Source organism: Carettochelys insculpta, chromosome 3, assembly GCF_033958435.1.
Source record: "Carettochelys insculpta isolate YL-2023 chromosome 3, ASM3395843v1, whole genome shotgun sequence".
Classification (NCBI taxonomy): Eukaryota; Metazoa; Chordata; order Testudines; family Carettochelyidae; genus Carettochelys; species Carettochelys insculpta.
The window spans coordinates 194,864,733-194,874,059 of NC_134139.1; the positions used below are offsets into that span (position 1 = coordinate 194,864,733).

The following is a 9,327-nucleotide window of genomic DNA, read 5'->3' on the forward strand; positions in this document are numbered from 1 at the left end:
TGCTAAACCTGGGGTGGGGAGTTCAGCCCTTGAATAGACTTTTTAAAGGATCTTGGGCAAATAGATTTAAAAAAAAAATAAACCTGTGAGGCATGGTGATAGGTCCTGCTGTGAGTGCAGAGGAGTGGCCGTGAGGGCCTCAGAAGGTTACTTCCAGCTCTGTGAGACTGATATAGCTCCATATTATTACATAAAAGGCCCTGGAGCAGCTCTGGTATAAATTAGAGCAGCCTTCGTCTTATGTCAACTGGCAATGATTGCTAAAGGGGACCATAAGCCAGATGGGAGTTTACATACTTCCACACTCACTCTTTCAGAGCTAGATGTGGAATATTTTGCCATCATAAAATTCATTCTCTCTGAAACTGAGGTATTTCATTGGAAAGTGTCAATTTGGTGATTTTTCAACAAGAAAAGATGGCAAAATGTTGCCTTTCAACAGCCCTGCTTTGATTCATTTTGGTATGGCTTATATCACATTGAAACAATTTAATTCTTATATATAAGAGTCTACATATTTCTAATTGGCCTTCTGTGCCATGCAGGTCTGAAAGGGGTTAAGATGGCTGGATAGGCCAATTGGCTGCACCCGATGCACTTGGAAGAAGCGTTGTGGAGAATGCCACTAATTAGAAGTAGAGTCAGCTAGGCAAGTACATGTGTGGCCAGTAGAAAGCCCAGGAATGGTGAGCAGCAAAGAGGATGTAGGAAGGCAGAATGCAGTTGTTCCCTGAGTGGAAGAGTTGACAAGCCCAGAGAAGGAGGAAACCAGATAAGTAGAATGAAGGCAAGGGATGCAACAGCAAAGAGTTCAAACCATGTAGATATATTGACTGCTTGTTAAAGGGTTCCTGTGCTGGAACCCAGTGTACAGGGTTGGCCTAGGCTCCATTCCCAGTTACTTTTGAAATCCAAGGGAGTTCTAGACAGTTGGATCTGGAAGGACTTTCAATTCCCTGGAAGGAAGCTTTGCGCAGTGGCAGTATCATAGCCAATGAGGTTAATCCGAGGTGCAATTATTGCTAATTGAATTCCCTGGAAGGGGAGGACCTTGGTGAACTGTCCTGAGGACCAAACTTTGAAGAGGGGACTGCTTTTCTGAGAGTGAGCAGGGACTCAGAGTGAGACAGGAGGAGGGCAGATGCCACATCAGGTGGAATTGAGAACCAGGATGACCAATAGGAGGCGCTGCTAGCAACGAGTGACCCCATGACTGTGTGTAAAATATTTTACTATAATTTAAAATTCAATGAATTGAATCAGCTCTTTATATGGAGTGTTCTGTCATTACAGAAACAAAATCTTTGACTGATCCTGAATTAAATTTTTATTCAGAAATTTCATTTTGAGGAAAATTTTGAAATTATCTTTTCATTCTTATTAATGGTAAAATTTTCTGCAGAATGGAAATTCCAGTCCCCAACCAGCTGTAGTCTATTCCTCACCTCTCTCTGCCCCGTCATACCCTATCCATACCCAGCATGCACCTTATGCCCCCTTAAGTGGTTGGCATAGGAGCCAGGTGAGCATTCTTCTGTATGAAAGTTATGGATTCTTTCAGCACTTCTCTGGACTATCTCCAGTGTGCTCACATTTCTCTTAAAGGCTGTGTCTACACTACAAACGCAAATGGCCATTTCGAAGATTACTAATGAGGTGCTGAAATGCATATTCAGTGCCTCATTAGCATGCCATTGGCCGCAGCTGCTCAAAATTGCTGTGTTTCACTTCCGCGCAGCTCATCCAGACAGGGGTCCTTTTCGAAAGGACCCCGCCAACTTCCAAATACCCTTACTCCTATCAGCCATGGTCATTTTGAAGATTTGTGCTAGTGTAGACATGGCCTGTAAGAGAAATGTGAGCACACTGGAGATAATCCAGAGAAGTGCAACAAAAATAATAAAAGGATTAAAAAAACATAACCTATGAAGAAAGGTTAGAAAAATGGGAATGATTAGTCTTGAGAAGAGGAGAGAGGGAGTACCCAATAATCTTCAAATGTATTAAGAGCTCCTATGAACAGAAGAGTTGTCAATTGTTTTCCGTGTCCACTTGGGGTAGGATAAGCAGTACAAGTCTTAATTTGCAGCAAAGGAGAGTTAGGTTAGACACTATGCAATTTCGAAGAGCTGCAGCCGTATGCATTTCAGTGCCTCATTAGTAATCTTCGAAATGGCCATTTGCATGGCCATTTTGAAGATTTGTGCTAGTGTAGACGTAGCCAAAGTGTGGTGCTCAGAACTGCACACGGTATCCCTCCCAGCTGTGACCTTACCACACTAGGCAGACAGACAATTAATTCACATATCTTATTTTCAGGAATTGTTAGCACACCCCAAAAGTTTAGTTTTTTGCAATGGCATCACATTAGTGACTTGTATTCAATTTGTGATCCGCTTTATCCCCTAGACCCATGTCAGCGGTACTTCCACCTTCACCCTATTTTGATTCTTCCTCCTGAAGTGAAGTACTTTACAGTTGATTTTATTGAATTTAATCAATCATTTTCATCGCCATTATGCAGATTGCAGCACCTGAGTAACATTCAGGTGGTGCAAAAAGGACAGGAAGCAACTTGAGAATCAACCCCTGAGATAGGAAAGATAATTCTAAAATGACTAAAAATTAGCATCATACATCCGACTTCACTGGCTTTGCCCCCCAGTTTACAGCACTTTGATGTGAAGTCTCCTGCTTTAAGAATTTTTTTCTTCTGAAGAAAAGCAAAATAGTTTAAGTGGGTCTGTCCCACGAAAGCTCACCTAATAAACTATTTTGCTAGTCGTTAAAGTGCTACTTGACTGCTTTTTGTTTTGATAGTGTATAGACTAGCACAGCTTCCTCTCTGTTACTATTTCTTCTGAAGGGAGAGGTCATTAAGAGAAGAATCCTATGTAGTGGTAATGCTACCAGTTTTTACCTGAGTGCTAAACCCTATTGGGACTGACAACAAGTTAACTCGGTAAAAAAAATTAATTAGATTTATACAGCTTTGCAATTTGTCTTTAAATTTGCTGGCACCCAATTATCATAACACTGCCAAGGCTTAACAACACCTAAGATTGTACCCAGCGCGCCCATCTCCTTTGTCAAGGCCCACATCACAAGGGTCCCATCGCTTCCCACAGAGAATTAGTTCACTGCCTAAAAGACCTTACTGTTATGAAGCTTTTTCCTCATTCACCCTAATTTTTCCCTTACTTAATTTCATTCCAATACATTTTAGATCTCACTTACACAGGGAAGATGCACTGGTTTAACTTACATGCAGGTTTTATAAGGTTTTTTAGCTTAAATGTTGCAAAAGGTGGGCGCTTACATTTCATTTTAAAAGTGGCTTATACTGTATTAGTTTAAACCTACCCCAGATCAACTTAAACTAATTTAAACAACTACGCCAATATGAGTATAATTTTAAAGAGTCAACACAGTGTTTTTGCACCAGTTTAATTATAATGGGTTTAAAATCACCCACTAAGGCAGTGATTGCCAGACTGCAGAGTGTGCCTCCTTAGGGAAGTATGGAGGAACATCAGGGTGGGGTTGCAAAGGGCTTGCATCAGTGATCCCCCCTTCTGGGCATAGGGAGGGAGAACCACAAGCCCCTGTTAGCTCCCAATTTGGGCCATAACCACACTCCCATCTCCAGCTGCAAATTAAGCCATGTTCCTGCTCCTGGCCCCAGATGCAGTCCCTGTCCCCAGCTCATGTCTCCTTTCCTGGCCCCCTACATCACCTCTGGCTTTGATATACTGCCCACCCTTTGGGGAGGGACCACTATGGGTAACAGGGGTATGACTGAAAAAAATGGTGGACCACTGTAGGGTGACCATCTGTTCTGTTTTTGGCAGGACAGTCCCATATTTCAGGCACCAAAAAGGTGTCCCGACTTATTTTAACAGAGGAGATAATTGCCCTGTATTTGTCCTTCTGTTGGCGCACAGGTGCAGCTGCTGGCCGGAGAGCTCGTGGGGAGCACACACTCACGTACTCTCTTGCCACACCAGAGGGAGCTAGCCTCCTGCTCCCTGGCTCCCTGAGGTGCAGGGAAGCCGGTAGCCCACCCCTATGGCTGCCACCCAGTTCCTGGATCCCTATGTTTCGAGGAAGATGGGACGAACGCCAGAGCAGCTGCTGCCTCCTTCCCGGCTCCATGAGCCTGGGGAAGCCAGGAGGAGCACCAGTTCTTCTGCTACCTCCTTCTCGGCTCCCCAAGGTACAGGGAGCCAGGAGCCCACCTGCGCTGCTTTTGCCCAGTTCCCAGCTCCCTGCGTCTCGGAGGAGCCAGGAGGAGCACCAGCATGTCTGCTGTCTCCTTCCTGCAGTCCTGAGGCCTGGGGGAACTGGTAAGGAATGCTGGGGCAGAAGCCCTTGGCAGCCTCCCCCCGCATATCTCCCTGTACTATACTTGGGGTAGGGAGATATGGTCACCCTAGACCACTGACCTAAGACCCTGCCTCCTAGACACAAATTTGTCAATTGAATTTTTGTTGGCATCCAGCCACCACAGTTATTAAATCACTTGTGTCTATGCAGACTGGCTTTTCAGGTCCACAGTACGTGTCCTTACCAGGACTGTCGGTGGGGGCCATTTTGGAAAGGCCCCTGAAAGCCAATAACAATTGATGTGTGCAATGCAGTGTCTACACCAAGGCTGGGGTACCTTTTCGGGGCTGGGGCCACTGACCCACAGAAAAATCTGTCATGGCCACACACAGGACTGTGACAGCAGCCAGCACCCTGGGCCCTCTAAGGGAATGTGTACACTAGAGCATGATGTAGATTTTAAGGGAGTTGAGTTGATTTTATAATGTACCAGTCTTCACTACAAATATCATTAGGTCAACTTTAGAGGGTCCTAAGGTTGATTTTTCTACATCAGCTTTTCCATGAGGAGTAAAGCCAAATTCAAATTTACAAGGTCAACTTAATGCTAGGCTAGACCCAGCATTATTTAATTTGATTTTATTGGCCTCCAAAAGTATTCCACAATGCCCTCAGTGTGTCCATTCTGACCATCACTTTCACCTCTACTGCTCTCAAAGGCTACGTCTACACGTGAAGCCAACATTGAAATAGCTTATTTCAATGTAGCAACATCGAAATAGGCTATTTCGATGAGTAACGTCTACACGTCCTCCAGGGCTGGCAACGTCGATGTTCAACTTCGACGTTGCGCGGCACCACATCGAAATAGGCACTGCGAGGGAACGTCTACACGCCAAAGTAGCACACATCGAAATAAGGGTGCCAGGCACAGCTGCAGACAGGGTCACAGGGCGGACTCAACAGCAAGCCGCTCCCTTAAAGGGCCCCTCCCAGACACAGTTGCACTAAACAACACAAGATACACAGAGCCTACAACTGGTTGCAGACCCTGTGCCTGCAGCATGGATCCCCAGCTGCGGCAGCAGCAGCCAGAAGCCCTGGGCTAAGGGCTGCTGCCCACGGTGACCATAGAGCCCCGCAGGGGCTGGAGAGAGAGCATCTCTCAACCCCTCAGCTGATGGCCGCCATGGCGGACCCCGCTATTTCGAAGTTGCGGGACGCGCAACGACTACACGGTCCCTACTTCGACGTTGAACGTCGAAGTAGGGCGCTATTCCTATCCCCTCATGGGGTTAGCAACTTCGACGTCTCGCTGCCTAACGTCGAAGTTAACTTCGAAATAGCGCCCGGCGCGTGTAGCCGTGACGGGCGCTATTTCGAAGTTAGTGCCGCTACTTCAAAGTAGCGTGCACGTGTAGACACGGCTAAAGCGAGCAGAAAGTAGGAAACTGCCCAAGCTCTCTGGCTCCATCCCCACACCATGCAGCTGCTGGGTTCTCTGGCTGCCCCCCATACCACATGGCTGCCAGGTCAAAATGAAATGAATTAATAACACTATCAAATGAAGCATTTAACAACTTTTCAATAGATCTAAATTGAAACTCTTCAGATGTTTATTTCTGTATTTTCTATTTCTCAGGACTGGCCTGCTAGCATTGGAATGGCTTGTGCCAGAGGCAGGCTGTGGAAAAGTGGCAAGAAAATGCATTTGGCAGTTTGTTTTCAATGGGAGCAGGGAGCTAGGGCCATACACTTTGGGATGATGACATCAGACACTCACAAGCACTTGTGGCCCATTTTTTTCCCATTACACACTGGCACAGAAACCCAGAATGCAATGGGAGAGTGCAGGAATTTTGGAATAGGTACCCACAATACAGTGCTGACACAGTTGAACTTAGCAAAGGTAATGGGGACATACTGGCTATGTCTACATGTGCCCCAAACTTCGAAATGGCCATGCAAATGGCCATTTCGAAGTTCACTAATGAAGCGCTGAAATGCATATTCAGCGCTTCATTAGCATGCGGGCGGCAGCGGCGCTTCGAAATTGATGCGCCTTGCCGCCGCGCGGCGCGTCCAGACGGGGCTCCTTTTCGAAAGGACGCCACCTACTTCAAAGTCCCCTTATTCCCATGAGCTCATGGGAATAAGGGGACTTCGAAGTAGGCGGGGCCCTTTCGAAAAGGAGCCCCGTCTGGACGCGCCGCGCGGCGGCAAGGCGCGTCAATTTCGAAGCGCCGCTGCCGCCCGCATGCTAATGAAGCGCTGAATATGCATTTCAGCGCTTCATTAGTAAACTTCGAAATGGCCATTTGCATGGCCATTTCGAAGTTTGGGGCACGTGTAGACATGGCCACTATGGCTACATCTACACTAAAGAGTATTGTTGACAAAATTGGGGTTTTGTCCACAAAACTCGAGGCGCATCTACACACAAGTGTTTCATTGACTGTATGTCGACAAAACTCGGCACTTCCGCCGACAATGTTCTGCCTTTGTGCGATGAGGAATAACACATTTGTCAACCAAAACAAAAAGTAGTCAACTAATCTGGAGTTATAAATTGTCCCCAAAATGGAAATGATTGTGTGTGAGAACAAAGTTACAGAGGTCAGACACCAGATTGGCTGTGGTGGCATCAGGGATGGAGTTCCTGATTGCTTGTAATCTGTCTTTATGTGGAATATTAGTGTACAGAGCCTCTACATCCATTGTGGCAAGGATGGCGTTATCAGGAACTTTTCCGATGTTTCGTAATTTCCTCAGGAAGTTGGTGGTATCTCGGATATAGCTGGGAGCACTGGTGGCATAGGGTTTGATGAGGGAGTCCACGTAACTGGATAGTCCGGTGGTAAGGGTGCCAATACCTGAAATGATAGGGCGTCCAGAGTTTCCAGGTTTGTGGATTTTGGGAAGTAAATAGAATAATCCAGGCTGCGGCTCAGATGGTGTGTCTGACTTAATGAGGTCCCGAGTAGCAGCAGGGAGCTCCTTCAGTAGTTCTTGTAATTTCCTTTGGAATTCCAAAGTGGGATCAGCGGAGAGAGGTCTGTAAAATGTGGTGTTGGAGAGTTGTGTGGCTGCCTCCTGTTCATAGTCTGACTTATTCAGGATGACAACAGCACCCCCTTTGTCAGCTGGTTTGATTATGATGTCTTGGTTATTTTTGAGACTCCAGACAGCATAGCGTCCAGCATAGTTGAGATTGTGTCTCATTTGGCATTGTTTGTGTATAATGTCAGACTGAGCATGGTTGCGGAAGCACTGTACGTAGAAGTCCAGACTTTCACTACGACCCTCAGGGGGAGTCCACACAGAGTTCTTCTTCTTTTGTTGTTGGTAGGGGGGGTCGAGAGAGTCAGACTGTTGTTCATAGGTGTGCTGGAAAAATTCCTTTTGACGGAGGCGGTGAAAGAAGGCATCAAGTTCCCCACAGAATTGTATTAAGTTTGTGGGGGAAGTAGGGCAGAAGGAAAGACCCTGGGATAAGAGAGACTTCTCTGCTGGGCAATTCTGTGGTGACCTTGAAGCCTTCTTTCGCCGCCCTCTCAACTATGCTGAACGCTATGCTGTCCAGAGTCTCAAAAATAACCAAGACATCATAATCAAACCAGCTGACAAAGGGGGTGCTGTTGTCATCCTGAATAAGTCAGACTATGAACAGGAGGCAGCCACACAACTCTCCAACACCACATTTTACAGACCTCTCTCCGCTGATCCCACTTTGGAATTCCAAAGGAAATTACAAGAACTACTGAAGGAACTCCCTGCTGCTACTCGGGACCTCATTAAGTCAGACACACCATCTGAGCCGCAGCCTGGATTATTCTATTTACTTCCCAAAATCCACAAACCTGGAAACCCTGGACGCCCTATCATTTCAGGTATTGGCACCCTTACCACCGGACTATCCAGTTACGTGGACTCCCTCATCAAACCCTATGCCACCAGTGCTCCCAGCTATATCCGAGATACCACCGACTTCCTGAGGAAATTACAAAACATCGGAAAAGTTCCTGATAACGCCATCCTTGCCACAATGGATGTAGAGGCTCTGTACACTAATATTCCACATAAAGACGGATTACAAGCAATCAGGAACACCATCCCTGATGCCACCACAGCCAATCTGGTGTCTGACCTCTGTAACTTTGTTCTCACACACAATCATTTCCATTTTGGGGACAATTTATACCTCCAGATTAGTGGAACTGCTATGGGCACCCGCATGGCCCCACAATATGCTAAAAAGCAGTCAAGTAGCACTTTAAAGACTAGCAAAATAGTTTATTAGGTGAGCTTTCGTGGGACAGACCCACTTCTTCAGACCATAGCCAGACCAGAACAGACTCAATATGTAAGACACAGAGAACCAAAAACAGTAAGCAAGGAGGACAAATCAGAAAATCTTTTTCTGATTATCTTTTTCTGATTTGTCCTCCTTGCTTACTGTTTTTGGTTCTCTGTGTCTTACATATTGAGTCTGTTCTGGTGTGGCTATGGTCTGAAAAAGTGGGTCTGTCCCACGAAAGCTCACCTAATAAACTATTTTGCTAGTCTTTAAAGTGCTACTTGACTGCTTTTTGTTTTGATAGTGTATAGACTAGTACGGCTTCTTCTCTGTTACTATTCAACATTTGTCAACCGTTCGTCAACAGAAAAGCCGTGTAGATTCTCTGGGTGGCCCTCTGCCGACAGACAAAACTTCTGGTGCAGCAGGCATTTCTATTTGCTAAGCTTCTGGTTGGCTCTTCTGTCAAGAGAGCAGCCGAGCAGTTTGGCTGCTGTCTGTTGAAAGAGTGGATGCTCTTTTGATCCACTTTTTTGGGTCTGGATGTGATCTGTCAACAGAAGTTTTGCCAGAAGATCTCTTCCGACAGTCACTTCTGTCAACAGTTCACTGTAGTGTAGACGTAGCCTATGTCACCTTTCTAAATATGTGTGGCCACTTACCATTGACTTTATGTAATATAGGCTGTGTCTACACTTGGCTAA

General features: G+C 46.0%; 1 pseudogene; it reads left to right on the forward strand.

Annotated features, from left to right (window-relative positions):
- Positions 1 to 965: 965 nt before the first annotated feature.
- On the forward strand, positions 966 to 1,097 carry LOC142011724 (U4 spliceosomal RNA; annotated as a pseudogene).
- Positions 1,098 to 9,327: the final 8,230 nt, after the last annotated feature.